We start from the raw sequence: 18,297 nt of genomic DNA on the forward strand, positions 1-18,297 counted from the left end.
TTCATCCAGTTAAAACAATGAAACAATACTGGCAACAAAATCACATAGGAAACCGCAAGTTAACCAATAGTAACAGATAAGAAATGAAACACTAGGAGACATTCAAACTTCTTAACCAAAACAAAGGAGTTACCTGAAGATTAGAGAGGTTATTGCAGTCTTATTTCATGAAGCTTGGCTTTTTTTGATATTCCTCCTTAAAATGGTTCAAATTATTTTGCTTTTTACAGATGCATATCTATGTATGCCAGCCATCAGCAAGACGCATGTTCCAGAATTACAAGAATATTAACGTGTCAGTGATGACACAGACAAGTCATCAGGAAGCCTCTTATGACATTTTGGTGAAGAAAGCCAGAAAAACAGTAAGTTAGAAAGTAGTTTGTGGGGACAAGAAGCCCTCTAAAACTGGGAGTAGGATCCAGGCTTCCCACCATCCCCTATCAGAGCATTTTGCATAACCTGCATCTCTGCAAAGCCGTGTCAGGCTACTCCAGTGACACACACAAGCATTACAGTGGAGAGCTTCATGAAAGGCTCTCAGTAATGGAAACCTCAAACAATGTCAGACTTGTTAGACACATCTGGGATGGCACTGAAACAATAAATTCAATACAAAGATAGCGTTTTTCCTCCAACCCACTCATTTTTTCCTCCTCCATTTTCTTTTTCCACCATTATTTATTCTTGACTCCATGTTTGGGACTGTAAAGTGTTGCCACGCAACCTCTTCTCTTGTACATTCACATTTCCAGCCCAACTCCCTCCTACCATTAATTTTATTAATGAATAAACAATCTGAACTAGTAATGGGAGCTGGTTATAACCACAGGTTGGACTTTTCTGTACGTGCATGAGGAAGACAGGACACTGCTGCAGAGCAGCCCCACGCCACGTCCCACAGCACCCACCAGCCTGGCAGCAATGGCAGAACAAGGATAGCACTACAGCCAGCCCCTGCATCCCCATAAACCATGTCTAAATTTAACCACTACTTCTTTCACTCCACACCAGCAGATCACAACGGCCTAACCACAAAACACAATCCTTCCCTATAAGGACAATGAACTGGGATTCTCCCACTTCACTTGTAATCGCAGGATTACTTGCAGGGGAGAAGCTGCATTTCTGTCAAGCAGCCTTTTAGCTTGTGAACCTCTGCCCTGGGTTTGGATCTCCTCTAGATACAGCTGTGCCATGGAAGAACTCAGCACCCTCAGCTGCTTGTCCCTGCTCTCTGCCAGAAGGCTACCAACTGAGCTGCTCTTAAGTACTTTCTAACCTATTTACTCAGGATCAACTGATACAAAGAGTGATTATTTAGGCTGTTTAAACCACCCCGGCTTATTTTGGTTGGCACTCTGCAAAAGAGCTCACATAATTGTCTCAGCTGTCAGAGGTACAGGTTTACAGCCCCCTCACTGAAATACTTACTCCTTCTACAAACCAGGAATGATGGCCAACAGCAAAACCAGACAAGAAACCCCTGTTGGCATCCCAAAAGAAACTAGGGCTCTTGGCACACTTATCACACAAGTGTGAGGGCAAGTTTTGCTTTCATGTGCTCAGCCCTTTCCAGGCAAGTAATTTCCCCTAGCTCTCAGAGAAGATACAACTTGCAGAGCTCCTCGAGCCGAGTCAGCCACGTGAGCACTGACAGCAACACTGCGTGCAAGCCTCTGCCCTTGAAGAAAGGCAAGAGATGCTGGTAAAATCTATCAAGTTGCCTCAGGGCTACAAGTTTTGAAGGCGAAAAATGCTAAAATGTTAAATGCTGAAAAAGCTAAAGTTAGACTACACGCATGCTAAAATGTTGCCTACCATGTTTTGTTATTCTGTTACCCCACCCACCACACACAAACCCCATGAAAATAACAGGTGAAAGAGTATAGCAGCGTAACAAATTTTGGGAACAGAAACTGCCTATTTGGTCTGTGCACGCGAAGCACTATCACACCAAGATCTTGGTCTATTACTGTGGCTCTTAAATAGTACCATCAATTTTAGAGGGGGAAAAAAAATTATGACAATAGACTAGATAGAATAGTATTAACATAAGTTAAATGTACTCATTAAAGGCTATACAGTATAGTTTCTTACTAATGATTAAAATTTTCTTTTAAAAAAAAAGTATGAAATCCTGAAATTTACTATCAGCTAAAAATAGCAAACTCTCTAGAAGTGCATGCCATCAGGTATATAGATCAGCAAGACCATTGGATTAATAAAGAAAAAAAATAAAATTAAGGAATCGTGGTAGGGAAAAAAGGTCTAAACACAAACAACCTCTGAGTCTCTTGCTAAAAGAAGATGCTAGGGGAGTTGTACTGTGGCCCATTTAGAGCCCCACTACAAACTCCACCATGTATTCAGCCTTACATTAAGATAAGCTACTAAACCATTCCCAGAAAAGATTAGCCAACTTGCAAAGACACGGGCCAGGCTGTCTCATAGCAAGTGATACCACCACCATCACTAAGGCAACTAGTTGAGTTACTGACACTTCCATCAACTCCAAGATAGCCAATAACATAATCATTCCATTACTGCTCTCCTTTAAATAACAAAACTCCCTGTTTGGACATTAAGGACAAAATTTTCACACTCAGGTGTGGTACCAAGTCTCACCTGGATTACAAAACTCCCCACATTAGCCCTTCTACCATTAAAGATGTCAGTGTTTTATATTGCCCAAGTCCAATGAAGAACAGAGACAGCGAATGCTTATGCATTTACCGTTACTCCTCCGTGACAAATGTAAGCAGCCACAAGAGACTGGTCTGATTTGCATAGCCACTGAGGGAGCAACTCAGTGTAAGGCAACTCAAGCAATCTAGTAAATTCAGATTCAATATTATCAAATTATCGAGGTTGATTCTTTGATTCTTTTGTAGCTCAAGTGTTTAATTCATGATTTCCAATTTGAAGGTATAAGCTTGTGAAGGCTTTAGTTTATATATCTCACACCTGATGGAAATATTTAATTCCACTGTATAAAAATAAGCTTAGAACAGCAAACACAAGAGCCCATCTTAAATTTCTAGATATAACAACATCACTGCTAAATTACAAATTCAACATTAAAGAGAACAAAACTGGTTACATTCTGTTCCTGTTAAAAGCTTCCAACATAAACAGGCAATAAAATATAGCTGTTAAGTGACAGCAATACAACCACATATGTATTTTGTAACTTCTAGTTGCTAATACTTAAAGTTACTTGCTAGCAGTGAGCAGAAGGATGATCAGGGAGGGAGGGTGGGGGGGATAAACTATTAATACAAGTCTTCTATGACTCTGGCCCCGTGGTGGATAATCAGCTTCTAAAAAAATACATATATACAGAATACATGCCAACGTCTGTAGGATTCTAGTGCCACTCATGGCTTTCTTTAAATAACAGATGTGCTACTCACTTCCTCTGTTCTATTCAAAATCTGTGGGCAGCCATAAACTTGCCCAGAACCATGACTGTTTCGTAACACTGAAGCTACTTGAGAGTCAGGCACTGAGAAACCAAAGTTGACATGGCAAAAGAGCAGCCCACTTCTCCCTCTTGACTTCCTTCAGAAGCCAAATAACATCGGTGACCAGGATGCATGCCAGTGCTTTGATTCCTCCAGAGCAGAGACAAAAGCTTTCCCCCTACCTTACTGTAGTGCAGAATTCATGTTTTCATGTAAAGATTTTACTGAAAGCATGAATTTACGTGGATCATTCAGCTCCTACACAGGTGGAAAGCTAGTGGAAGAACAACAGTCCCAGGAATGTATCTTTAAAGGCATCTGGAAACATGACTAATCTCAAGTGAGAGCACTGTCCCAGTCCTGCAGCGTTGAGTTCGATGCTCCATTCCCAGCATCCGCTGGGAGAAGCAGTCCTGCTTTCCCTCCACTCACCTCCAGCCACATCATTCCTGTCTCCACCTGTGAGAGCAATAGCAAGGTGTAGCCACAGGGTGAGTTTGCAAACTGATAAAAACATTACTGAGTGGGTTAGTTTCCCATGAGATAAGCAGCATGAAAGAAGTAACACAAGCGTTAGCTCTGCCAAGGGAGCTCCAGCAGGAAGTCAGGGCACAAGGCAGGACCACCCAGAGATGCATCGGTACCTGCAGCATCAAACTGCCTCCAAAGCCTCTAGCATCAGATCTTGTCCTCCAAGTGCAAATCTTCTGGTTAATGTTCAATCCATAACAGGTTTATGAATAAGTTTAAATTTTAAAAGAAATGTTTCGCATTTCTTACAGAATTATCTAAATACATAGAAAATGTTCTACAATAATGTATAACGCAAGCAGAGCTTCAACTTTAGAGAGCTGGGTTTTGTGCCAGCACAGCAAAAAGCTGCTGGATATTTCAGATCATCATCTTCACCTACTGATGGTTATTTCACATTAGCATTATCTGATAAGGTCAGTTATTCAAAAGAATCAAAGTTCCCACGATGCTAAATGAAACGTGCGTGGAACACATTCAACTTGACACTAGAACAGACCACTCACATGGAAATCCCAAAAAATAATCAGGAAAAAGGAACTAGTTGAAATTCACATGTTTATCCTTGCTTTCTTCAACCTACACAATTCTCTAATATTTAATCATTATCACTTGTACATCTCATTCTGCTTTTTTTTTGTGACATGGAACCTCACCTTCCTCATAAGAACAGTTTGCACATGACCAGATGGAGGTGTAATCAAGCTCAATTACAACGCATCAGTTTTCATTTGTCATATTGCTAAACGCTGGTCTGCAGTTTCTGAATGATACAGACTGATAAAACTGCCCTTTCAGTTTATTTTTCTCTCCAAGAATAAAGGAACAAAGTTCTTCCCTCACCTTCCTGCAAAGCTGAAAATTTACATTCATAACAGGACTAACACATTGAGATGGTGAGCACTGCAATACCTGTTCAAACATTTACTTTTAGGTCCTCAAAGTTAGGACAGGCACTAAAATCATTCCATCCCTGGTTTTAACCAGGAAGCCTGTGCAACACATTCCCACATGCTTTGCACCAACTGTTTTTCTACTATTAAGGTGGAACAGCCTGGACAGGACCTCCATCCTAAAGCAGCTCATACCTCCCACCTTAAGGCAAATGAAGAGACTTCCGAGAGGCAGGACAAACAAGTACATACACCAGTAGGCAGGAGCCAAAGGAAGGTGTCTGACATCATGCATAAATAGTCCTCCTGCTTTGAGACTACTGACATTCAGTTCCGCTTCTGGTCCCATCCACACCTGCACAAAAACACATCAGCAGTTTTGCCCTGTTGATAGCCTTCCACGTGCACCACTGCCTGGGTACTCCTCCACAGCAGGGTCCCTCGGAAAGGAACAGCAGAACACATAACCTGACAGTTCAAATAGACATGGGGCACCTGGTAAGACTGATGCTCTTTAATATGGAAACAGAAAAAGGTTTTAAGTTTTTCCCAAAATTTAAGCAACTGCAAGTCAGGGCTCTGAGAACTTCTTTGAAAGCAAAACTTCTGTTCACAATCTATTTTCATTTCTACTTTCACCTGTACACAAGCTTTCTCATATTATAAATATTTTGTACTAAAGAAACCAAGCAGAATAGCTTTAAAAATGGAGAGTCTGTTGGCATTGCCAAACAAATCTCACACATTTCACAACTATAGAACACACCACCAAGCAGCTGCATCAGTCACAAAGAAGTTAAAACAAAAGCCCCAAGAAATCATATGACCAGTGTCATTAGTATTTACAACAAAGCACTGTTTCCACAAAAGGAAGCAAAATGACGTATTTCCCACACCAAGTTTAAAGCAAAAACACTGACAACATAAATCAGTAGCTGGTGTATTCTTCAAAAAATTATTACACCTGATTCCCTTGAAAACAGCTTCTCAAAATAGGCATAGAAGACATCAAATTCACTACTGGACACTGAACATGGAAAATCTTTTGAATTTTCTTAGTGTTAGTCTTCTGAAACACACAGGTCAATTAAAGGAATCAGACTTCAATTTTGTCCCAGCTTGCAAGCTCCTCTTGGGTTCAAACAGATGCCACCTTACCTCATAATCCTAAAGATATCTTCAAGAAATCCACTTCTGACACACTCTTGTCACGAACACCAAGTCACACATTGCAATTCCCTGTATCTCCCATCTCAAGGCACTTACAGCTTAGTTCCCTTGCTGGATCCTTCTGACACAGGACACGGGCTATCTGCACTATATAGCGGAGATGTGCTTGCACCCCAAAACACTTACTGCTGTGTGAACCCCTTAGAGACAAAGTTCTATGAAAATAATTCAGATTAAACCAGTAAATTTACCAATTGCCCTGAATGACTACTGAAAGCACGCCTTTTCTTCCAGAGACTACTATCTAACATTGAAAAACTAGGAAGTAATTAAGCAAAGACACTGTGCCTAGGGATAGCAAATACATGAAGAAAAGTTTCTTCTACACTAGCATTTTTAATTTATCCATAAAGCTCTAACCTCTCAATTTTAAGAAACCTGTTGCATCACAAACAGTTAAAAAGAAAACCATAAAAATGTTTCCATCCAGTACTCTGACAATGCAATACAGCTGTGAGAATTAAAAAAAGCTCAGAGACCCTTGAAAGGAAAGCAGAACATATGTTGCCCCATCTATTTAAGCTTTTACCTCCCACTCACACTGACACCCATATACACAATGCCAGATCTATGATAAAGGCATCTATCCATCCCTGTGAACCTAGCCCAAGGCCATCGAAGTCAGCTTTCATAAGCTATTGAGTCATTAGAAAAGTTTTGTACTATTGATACAGTGAAACAGACAAACACGGAATACTCTGAGGCTGCTAGCTCCTAAAACAAATGCTTCATAATTGTTCCATTTTTGCCATAGTGCAGTTTCTCAGAAAGTTTTGCCAGCACAGATATATCAACTAAAAGAGTAAAGAAAAAAAAGCCATGTGCTAAGCCTCACAGCTACTTCAGCATGATAACAACCACGAAATAGCATTTTTTGACAGCTTTGCTTGTGGTGTTTGTGGAGGTGATATAGTAGTGACAGAAGAAACACTCCTAGCAGAACACATTGCAAATTAATTTGGAGTCTCTACCAAGATGTTTCTTTGCATTGTGAACGAATTGCCCCTTTCTAATAGAACATATAGCCCCTGAGGTAACATCATTGGAACTTTTAATTCAGACAGCAGAGGTTATGCCTTTAAATCCAGACATCCTGGCCTTGATCACCACTGTCAAAGAAACATATACAAGTACCATGTTACACCGAGATACACTCAACATAAGATAGTTGGTTGATTTTTAAGAAGTTTCAACATTTTTCTCAGCTTGTAGCAAAAGAAAAAAAAACACATTTAAGGTTACTACAATTCAGGGGGGAAAAAGCAAGATTTTACTTTGTACACTCAATCTCACCGTGCTTCTAGCCAGTTCACGTGCCAGCACAGGAGCCCTTTCTGCAGCAGCTGTATTTCACTTCCCCTCTGAGCCCCCTTAGAGCTTAATGAAGGATTCATCATCAATCCCACACACTGCCTCTGTAGCGATATCAGCTGGACATACTCCCTTCTCTGCTTCACCCCGCTCAGCCCCGATTTGAGTGAGCCAAATCCTCACAGGCTGTTTAAGATGATCCCAGAGCTCATCATCTCCCCAGACATGCCCTGCTATCATTTGCAGGACTGCACTGCAAACTGGATCAGGGAGTCTGTGCGTGACCCTTTTTTTTCTGGCTGGGTAAGTTAGCTGATCTGCTTCATGCCCGGCATCACCAGAAGTTGCATCAGTGATACCACAAGTCACAGAAGTCCCCAAGCCACTATTACTGCCACAGATTAGGTACAGTTGAACTACAGCCTCAGATGACTTCCAGTTTAGTCAATCTTTTACAGAAGAGGAGAAGAAACTCTTTAAAATAATGTAAAAAATGCTAGCTGGGGTAAAGTCACTTTAATTCATTTTTGACACCTGGTGTCAAGCCAAGGCTCACTAGAAACAGTCTTGCTTCTCTGAAGCAGAGCAGCATGCTAATTTTTGCTGGCAGCTCACTACAATTTTTTTGAACTTCAGAAGCAGAAGAAAATGTTTAAAAGCTCAATTTTGAAAATCACAGAATCACAGTGCATTCAGGATAGGATTTAATCCTAGTTACTACGCAAACTTTTTTTACTATCAACACTCTGCAGCGTATTCTAGTATTAAACGGGATTGCAGAACAGGCTTTACGATGAAATCAGAGAAGTGGGGAGAGTGCCCTGAAGGTTCGTCATTAGCATTATCTCTATGTGTAGCTCACTGGGGAAAGAATAAGGAAGACTCCTCTGTGGCATTCTATTCAAATGTATGAGCCATATTTAAATGGGTAAGGAACATATTTCTGCTGCAGACTTCACAGCAGGTCCAAGTCAGCATCAGTTTCATTAACAGTCAGAACATCCAAGCTAAAAAGCCCTTTGCCGTACAAAACTGAAACAGAAGTGCACCTTGTGTACCCTGAATTACGCAGAGGACCCAAGCAAAGACTCCAAGGGCTCTCAAGCTAATATCGCACTTTTCATACAGAGGCGAAAAGTCCTGAACAGTACCTAGTAAAAACAGAGCTTGGCCTAAATTTTATGCAGGAGGAACAGGGAGAAGAGGAAACCGTCAAGTTAATTATAACCTACAGGTACATCCCCATTTCTAATGGCTGCATCTCAGAACTAATCTCCAAAACTCCTTCCTGCACCCAGACCTCGACCAGCCTATTTAAAGACCAGGGAACAATAAACCCTGACGAGCAGAAAGGGTCGGGGGAAGGAAAAAACCGAATACAATGACTGCAAAACAATGCCTGGAAAAGGAGAGTTGAAGACACTTTTTCAGAAAGGCAGCAAGCACACCAGCCCCGTCCCGGAGCAAACCGCCAGCTGTGACCCCCAGCCGGGTCAGGCCCTGCTTTGTTCCTGCCATTCCTACCCCGGACCCCCGCCCTGCCAGACCCCCGTGCCTGTCCTCGCTAACCTCCTCCTCCCCAACCACCTGACACCCCCCGGAGACACCGCACACTTTTGCTCTCCCCCTTGCACACGGAGCACCCCTCCTTCTTCCCCCTCGTCCCGACTGCAAAGAGGGCTCCCCCTCTTTTCCTCCCTCACAAACCGGGTCTCCCCCCATGGCAACACGCTGGCCCTCCCCTTGCACAGAGGTTACCCCACCCCCCCCAAGTGCAACCGGGGCACCCCCGAACCCTCCCGCACGCTGGGAGCCCGCCGTTGCAAACAGCGCTGCCTCCTCTCTGCCCTCAGGGCAGCCCCCCCGGCAGAAAGGGAGCCCCGGCCCCGCACTGCTCACAGAGAGCGGCCCGGCTCCCTGCCCCGGCCGGCCCGCGACCCCCGGCTGCACAGGCCCCGCAGGACACAGGGCCCCCGGCCCCAGCGGGACCCCGAGCGGGGCAGAACCGGAGAGCGTCCCGGCGCACCCCCCTCACCTGCGGACTGCGGCTGCCCGCCCGGCCCCGGCCGCGGGCCCCGCTCCGGAGCGTTCCCAAAGTCCCGAGCGCGGCCCGGGAGCGCGGCCCCGCTGCCCGCGCCCGCCCGCCCGCCGCCGCCTGGCCCCGCCTCCCGGCACCGCGCGTCACCGCCCGCGCCAACATGGCGGGCAAGCGCTGTGCGCATGCGCTCAGAGACAGCGGCGGGGGCGGGGGGCGACGCGCGGCAGGTGGGGCCAGATAAGGGGGCGGGTCTGGGGCGGGGCGAAAGGAGCGCGGGGACAGGAAAGGGGCGTGGCCTCAGTGCCCGCGGGGCAGCGGCGAGATGGAGGGATGGATGGATGGATGGATGGATGGATGGATGGATGGATGGATGGATGGATGGATGGATGGATGGATGGATGGATGGATGGATGGATGGATGGATGGATGAGCGGGCTGGGGTACACAGGGACAAGAGCTCTGCCAGCAGGGGCTGACTCCGGGAGCATGTCATATCAGGAGAGCTGCTGGAAGAGCGGGGAGGACAGCAAGAGGCAGCAACCATCCTTGGTGACTTAGTGAAGGCGAGTGATAAATGTACAAAAACACCTAGGGAAATAGAAGGGGGAACATCTAAGGACTAGGGGACCTCTCCAGTAGGAAACAGGAGACTTGGTTATGTGGAATATGGCAAAGATTTGAGGTACTCAGTGACTTTTTTGCCTCAGTCTTCAGCAGCAAGGGCTCCAGCCACACCATCCAAGATGTGGAAGGCAAAGGAAGAACCACCCACTGTAAGAGAAGATCAGGTTCGAGACCACCTAAGGAACATGAAGGTGCACAAGTCCATGGGACCTGATGAGATGCATCTGCAGGTCCTGAGGGAACTGGCGGATGAAGTGGCAAAGCCACTATCCATCATATTTGAGAAGTTGTGGCACTCCAGTGAAGTTCCCACTGACTGGCAAACAAGAAACATAACCCCCGTTTTTAAAAAGGGAAAAAAAGAAGACCTGAGGAACTACAGGCCAGTCAGTCTCACCACTGTGCCTGGCAAGATCATGGAGTGGATCCTCCTGAAAACTAGGCTAGGGCACATGGAAATTAAGGAGGTGATTGGTGACAGCCAACATGGCTTCACTAAGGGCAAACTGTGCCTGACAAATTTGGTGGCCACCTATGATGGGGTTACAGTGCTGGTGGTTAAGAGGGAAGAGCAACTGACGTCATCTAGCTGGAATTGTGCAAAGCATTTGACATTGTCCCACATGACATCCTTGTCTCTAAATTGGAGAGACATGGATTTGACAGATGGACCACTCAGTGGGTAAGGAATTGGCTGGATGGTCACACTCAAAGAGTTGCAGTCAACGGCTCGATATCCAAGTGGAGATCAATGACAAGTGCCATTCCTCATGGGTCGGTGTTGGGACCAGTGCTGTTTAACATCTTTGTTGACAACATGGACAACGGGATCAAGTACACCCTCAGCAAGGTGGCTGATGACACCAAGCTGTGTGGTACGGTCGACACACTGGAGGGAAGGGATGTGCCATCCAGAGGGACCTGGACAGGCTGGAGAGGTGGGCCTGTGCAAACCTCATGGAGTTCAACAACGGCAAGTGCAAGGTCCTGCACATGGGTCAGTGCAATCCCAAGCACAAATACAGGCTGGATGATGAGTGGACTGAGAGTAGCCCTGTGAAGAAGGACTTGGGGGTATTAGTGGATGGAAAACTGACTATGAGCCAGCAATGTGCACTCGCAACCCAGAAAACCAACTGTGTCCTGGGCTGCATCAAGAGAAGCGTGGCCAGCAGGTCAAGGAAGATGATTCTCCCCCTCTACTCTGCTCTCATGCGACCCCCCCCTGCAATGCTGTGTCCAGCTCTGGGGCCCCCAACATAAAAAGGACATGGACCTGCTCGAGCGGGTCCAGGGGGGGGCCACGAAGATGATCATGGGGCAGGAGTACCTCTCCTATGAGGACAGGCTGGGAGAGTTGGGGCTGTTCAGCCTGAAGAAGAGAAGGCTCTGGAGAGACTTTAGAGCGGCCTTCCAGTACCTAAAGGGGACTACAGGAAAGCTGGGGAGGGACTCTTGACAAGGTCATGTAGTGATAGGACAAGGGGTAATGGCTTTAAACTGAAAGAGGGTAGATTTAGATGAGATGTAAAGAAGAAATTCTTTACTGTGAGTCATGAGGCACTGGCACAGGCTGCCCAGAGAAGCTGTGGCTGCCCCCTCCCTGGCAGTGTTCAAGGCCAGGTTGGACAGGGCTTTGGGCAACCTGGGCTAGTGGAAGGTGTCCCTGCCCATGGCAGGGGGGTTGGAACTAGATGGTCTTTAAGGTCCCTTCCAACCCAAACCATTCTATAATTCGAGGATCTTCTTGTGCTCTCCAGGGGATTAATTTGGGACCAGCATTATTAGCAAGTGAAAGGCCAACCCCAAGTTGCTCTCCTGACCATAGCATTTGTTACTGGAAAACTCAGAATTGCTTCACCTGCTCCTGTAGCACTGCAGGATGGTAACCCTGAAGTTTCTTCACAGTCCTCTTCTCTCTTTCATGTGGCTGCAGTTTTTATTTGGAAACTGTTCTTCTTCTGCTGTTTGCCTGTATTGTTTCCTGTAAACACACCTTTAATTACTGAACCCCAAACATTCAGCAAATTTTTGACTGTAGGTAATCCCAGGGCAAATAATGCCTTAGTTAAACCCAGTCAACCCTAATGAAGTTACAGGAATTTCAGCAATGCGATTCAGGGCAGAACTTGACGCAAAACTAATTATGAAGTCATAGGTAGCCTTTCAGTGAAGGCTGCAACCAACTTCTCATAGCAGCTCTGTAACTTCAGCTTGGTAGAAGTCCTTGTCTTGAAAGATGCCAGCTTTAACCCTAAAGGAAAGTTTAAACAACATTTGAGACCATACAACCCCATTTGAGAGTTGTGTACCTCCAACACTGCGTGCTTTTAAAGTTGTCTTTTATCTGGAAATTGGCTTATCAAAGCCAGTGCATAATCTATCTCAGAGTGAAAGAGATTCTGGTTAAGGAACTCTCTAACAGATTTTGCTATGGGCAGTTTCAGGTTCAATTCTGCTCTCTTCACATCATTAACTGAAGCAAATTCAGCTACTGAGAACTAACTCATAACTACACTCAAGCTGACAAGAAATTCAGTATCTCATTTGCAGAAGAAAGAATTTTTTGTGTATATTTTTCCTACATCTGTCCTTGAAAATGACCTCTTGCATGAGCCAGCACCAATCTCAACTTATCTTTACAAAACTTTGCAAGGAACACATCTGCTGAGAAGAGACATGGACATAGTGACACACTAGATATATCACAAATGTTCCCAAACAGAGTAACTCCAGTCTTGGAATGTGCTCACACACAATGTTATACAAAAGGCTGGTTGTAATAGTGAGAATTTTATCTTTTTGCTTATTTCTTTCCATTAGAAAGAAAGTTAAATTTGCCATTTCAATAGACTTTAGCTATAAAACATGTATCTCTCTAGATATAATGCTCTTGCAGCTCTTTTTGCTCCCAGGGCAAGGTAACGTCTCCAATGCACATTTAACATCAGCTGTTGTCCAAGTTTCAAACCCACAATTCTAACCACACAGAAACCTTCTGACCCTCTTTGCTTACTTACATGGCAGAAAGTATTTTTTTTACAGCCCAGGTTCCATCTCATTTCACAGTTGAATATGCCCACTTTTTCTGCTAAGGACTTGGCAGACTAATCTAGTGTTAATAGCACTCCAGTGTTCTTCTAACAGTTCCACCCTGAAAACCAGGCAAGTTTTCTACAAAGCTTTGATGTTCCTGTTCTGTTTTTCTCTGCAAGAAATCCACATTAAATTTGCTGTAGACTCTCTGTCAGACATCTCAAAGTATAAACACAAGACAAATAAAAAAAATTACTAATATAAAGCTATTTACAAAGTAAGTTTTTATACATAACTTAACCGCAAGACTGTAATCACAAACATTTCCTATTAAAGTCTACTTATAGCATAGTTCCTTTCAAAACATCATTCTAAGTATTTATGCTCATAAATCTGACATCTGATAACTATACTGAAGACAGTTTGCTGTGGCAATTTATGTTTTCGGCATTTAACAGCAGTATAAAGAATGAAAAAAAATTACCAGTTCAGACAGAGCATGTTTATATCCACCTCGCAATCATTTTGCACTGATATTACAGATTATAAAGAGAGAACAATATCCATTAGCAACAGTATTTCCTGTTCAGAAATTTTACAACTAGATTTTATCTAAAAAGAAAAGATAGCACATACCCACCAGCACCTGAGCTTGAAGCAATTCACTCTCAACATTTGCCATAAATTATAACAGAATCTATTATGAAGCCAAATGCAGAACTTGGGTAGAAGAGGAACTAAGCTCTATTAAGCTTCAATTGCTTGTGACGAGGTAGAATCACTATTTGCAGTTCTGCAGATAGTTAGTGGTGAACTTAATTTGAGCCTGTGAGGAGCTGCAGTGGGAATACCCATACACGTGTATTTAAGGCAGCATTTCTCCAGCTGCTTCAACTAGCATCGCCTGCCAAAGTGAACTGTACCATCCATGACCCCTTCTCCAAGTGCAATGCTGTAGACGGAGGAGCATCTATCTGCCTCCAGCTCTTGAAGCGAGCTCATCTGCTGCATGAGCACTTCTTATTTCCTCTTACCTTTTGCATTCTGCAGTTTAGAAAACAGTTCTTTCAGGATTTATACTTTCTCTATACTGAAAATGTTCTGTGTTGGATAGATCTGTATATTCATGACACAATAAGAGCCTCACAAAATTAAAATCATTCTAAAATGAGAGGCGAGGTGCATATTTGTCAAGCAATAAAAGGGAAAATATTTTGTGATAAAAAATAATTCACTTTAAGTATTTTTATAGCCCTCAACTTTCCCCCTCATGCCCAGCTATAGACAGCTTGATTCCAGCCATAGACAGTAAATATCCAAAGTTCACCGACTACTCTTGTCCTCGCTAATGCACAACAAATCCTATGGAGCTGGTTTTTCCAAGTCATTTTATTAACCTGGAGTAAAAAGTAACATCTGCTGGGTGCAGGAAGCCTGTTCATGGCTGTTCCCACAGGCTGGCATCCCATCCTGAAGGCCGGGATGTGCAAATGGAAGCTGCTCGGCAGCCGACCATCTGGAGCAGCTCCGTGAGTATTACTCCAACCTTCGAGAGGGAGAAAGGGATTTGAGCAGCAATAAATCATGTTTGCTGAGGCTGGCGAAGCCTCATAAAAAATCTTTTCAGAGCGGAGCGTACCTATGTCCTATTCTTGCTGTTTTCCCATAGTGTGAATTGGAAATTTCCCCAAGGAGGTTACCCAAATAACAGTCCCTAGAGGGAGGTTCACTGTTCCAGCAGTGCTCTACCATGTCGTCCTACTCCATCTCTGCTTTCAGCAGCACCCAGGAGGCACCAGCCACTTTCCAAGAACACCAGCAAGGAAAGCCTTTCAAATTTCCCAGGTATTTCCTGCAAGGAAAGATAGCCTCGCGGCCTCTCTGCACAGAGGTGCAAGCACCAGACACCCTAGGTGCCCACAGTGGAAAATGGAAATGCCAGCTTCCAGCCTCATGCTTTAGGGCAGGAAGATAGTAGTATTTTCTTCACCATCTCAGCACTGGTAGGATCAGAGCCAGCTGAAGCTCACTGAGCCATGGCTGTGCCTGCCCAGATACCTGCGGGCAGCCCTCAAAAGAAAATGACACTAGACATATATTAAAGCTGGGTGAAAAAGATATTTGAAATGTTTTTCCTTGCAGAGTCAGTGCCTTTACATTACAAACCTACCAGATATCAGAGTTTTTCCCTGTGCTTGGAAGAGGAAGTAACTGCCTGGTATGTGCTGACAGGCAATAGCATTTTAAATTACAATTATCATACCCTGCATGTGCAAGCCTTGATTTTCAACCTTCTTTCACCATCCACAGACATTTTCACAAATGTAAAAATGAGGGTGAAACACCAACCTAAAGACTAATTTTTGCTGGTACCACTTTTAATGTCTCATCTCTCTTTACCCTCTTAATGTCTCATCTCTCTTTGCCCTCCATACAGTCTCCCACCATGGAAATTATAATTATGGGGCAGCAGAGAATCACAGGCTGTTTTGACAACCTGCCCTTCTCTAACAGGCAAAACTGCAGCAGAACAGGGAAGAAATCAACATAAACATCATTGCTATTCTCAGAGAAACATTTCCAATGTAAATGGAGCATCTCACTGGAGAGACACAGTCAAAATATTAAAATATGTAGGAAAGGGGAATTATTTTGGCCACTGAGCATTAAAATTCATCATATGTGGGGAAAAAAAAAGCAGAAAACATTCAGGGTACAATTGATCCAAACCTTAGGAGTTCGGGAAGATAAATGAAATGTGAGAGGAGTGGAAGGAAAGATGGGGAAATCAGAGATGACTACTGCAGGGAGTACAGCGTGTAACTAACATTCAGGCAGAAAGGAGGCCATCCAGTCCAAGTGGAGGTTTAAGTGCCTCAGGAATTTGGAGTGGTTGCAAAATTTAACATAGCAACTACAAAGACAGTATCTGACCTAAATACGCCACTTACATCCTTACATTGTCCAGTGCTACAATAACCTTTATAGTTTGAGAACATGAAGGAGTAAAATAAAAGTAACACTGACATTTTAATCCTTTTTTTTTTTAACTCATAAGATTGCTGATTGAGTTATTCTTTTAAGAAATACCAATAGATCTTACCTGATGTATCATGCCAGCTTTGTATAAATGGGTGAAGCAAGGATCAGACAGTCCATCTCTCCCTTTCATTGCTGGAGGTCCATTGCCCAGGGTATAACTTATCATGGTGGGCACACAAATGTTTTACCCGCTTTGTCTTACAAATTCTTATATGATTGCAACATTTAAATTTGTGACAAGGACTTCCTCATCTTCAATTGACTAAATTGTTTTGGAAACCTTCCTTGGGAACATAACACCGACAAATAACAAGCCTTTACCAACTGCAGTATGCCAGTCCCAGCCCCAAGTCTTCCCTTACCTCAAAGGATTTCACTCAAAGAAAATAAATAGCTGTGGAACTTGTCATTTCCTGCAATGTCATTTTGGAGTTTAGCATGTTTTCCTACAGCTAATATCGGTGAAGAAGAATTTTAGATTTGGAGGAATAGCTATTTTAAAAATAGGTTTCTTTATGCTATAAAATATTACAATAAAATATCACTATCAAACACCCAGTGAGTGCTCCTCCTTAGTCATGGTAGAGAGCCATCAGGGGAGCTGGGAAAGGCTGCAGGTTGTGCCCGAGAACTTGGTGCAGGACTCAGTCAAGCCATTTCTTTGGTAATTCAGGTGTTCTTCCACATCAGCCTTCATCTATAAGTTGTACAGGAATTTTCTTGTAAAGTCTTTCCTTGCTTGCTGTTTTGAGATATATATTTATAGAGGAGTGAGGCAACATAATATTTTAGTTGTACTATTTCTTTACATTACTCTTTTTCTTGACTTCTTATACATGTTTTGAGACAGTCCAGAGAGGGGTGGGAATTTAAAGATTTTCAGAAAGTCCAAAGTCTTTGTTATCTTGTGGTGTTTTAAGCTAGTTTTGTATCTTCATTGTCTCTTTTCCAGGGTTTGTTTTGTTTTCTAGCTTTTACTATCTTGGAAAAAAAATAGCCAGACCTAATTCTTTTTCACTGTTAGACAGTAAGTGAAATAGTGCAAGTAAAAAATGCTTACAACAAATGTCAGAGGAAAAAAGCAAAATACAATACTCAGCTTCAGCTCTACACGTTTCCAAAATGCACTACAACAGGGCTTTTAATATCACTCCCATCAATCTTTTTTTTTTTTTTAATGTCTGTACAGCAGAATGTACCAACACTGAGCTTTGATGTGCCAGCATGGGGATGCTTTATGATTTATGAAATAATTATGTTCTCATTTACCATATACAAGTTCTAGCAGCCAACAGAAATGCTGGGTTGATCAATGTCTTCTGCAAGTCCTCACTGTTCTTCTAGTTTGGGCAATGACTGCAGCAATGCTTTTTGCACAGGATTACTAGTCACTGCAGATAACTACTTCCACCTTTGTAGACTGTATATTCTCCAGGCTAAACAATTTATCATTGCACACTTACATGCTTTTGTACCCCGCTGGCAAATGGTACTAAATCCTCTCATATGGCCGCAGGTCAGCTTCAAGAACATGACAGGAATTTTAAAAATTTTTTTTTTAATTTAAAATTTTAATTTTAATCCTAAAACTGGTGATACAGGTCTTTCTTATCACAAAGAGGAAACAGGGAGCTCAACACTCCTCATCTTGCCAGGAACATGGCAGGGTAAAGAATATCACTTTCATCTTCCTTCCTGTTCCCACAGGTGGGGATGGACAAGGAACAAATACCAGTGGAGGAAACTGCTGCAGCCAATACAGTTCAACCAGGAAAAGTGATCTGTGCCAGATGGAGGGCTTATGTATATAACTTCCCCTGGAGCAATAGGGAGAGCAGTGGCTTTTGATGAGGCGATATAGCATTGCAGTACAGCACTGCACTGCTCTTTCGCTCAAGGCACATGGCATTATCCATATGCTAGCTTGCTACCTGCGAATTTCTTTCCATATAAAAAAAAGCAACACACCTTTGTTTCCTTAGAATTAGCACTAAGGATAGAAACTTTGGAACTCTAACAACCCCTGTATGTCTTAATAAATTATCATTTATCACTACAATATCTAAACGAGATACCAACTTCTGTCATATATTGTTTTTACTACCATGAAAAAAGTATTATAAAA

At 43.3% G+C, this 18,297-nt stretch overlaps 1 protein-coding gene across 5 annotated transcripts in view; it reads right to left on the bottom strand.

Moving 5' to 3' along the window:
- The window catches only part of KLHL13 (kelch like family member 13), a 90,290-nt gene extending 80,736 nt beyond the window's left edge, over positions 1-9,554 (bottom strand). For 2 of the 5 annotated variants that reach the window (XM_074834665.1, XM_074834660.1), the window contains exon 1: positions 9,468-9,534. The gene's annotated coding sequence lies outside the window, so the exon portion shown is untranslated. Of the gene's footprint in view, positions 1-133; positions 411-9,467 lie in introns of those variants that run through there. The other 3 variants (XM_074834663.1, XM_074834662.1, XM_074834664.1) reach the window with 3 other exon arrangements.
- Positions 9,555-18,297: the final 8,743 nt, after the last annotated feature.

Source organism: Strix aluco, chromosome 10 (genome assembly GCF_031877795.1).
Source record: "Strix aluco isolate bStrAlu1 chromosome 10, bStrAlu1.hap1, whole genome shotgun sequence".
NCBI classification, from domain to species: domain Eukaryota; kingdom Metazoa; phylum Chordata; class Aves; order Strigiformes; family Strigidae; genus Strix; species Strix aluco.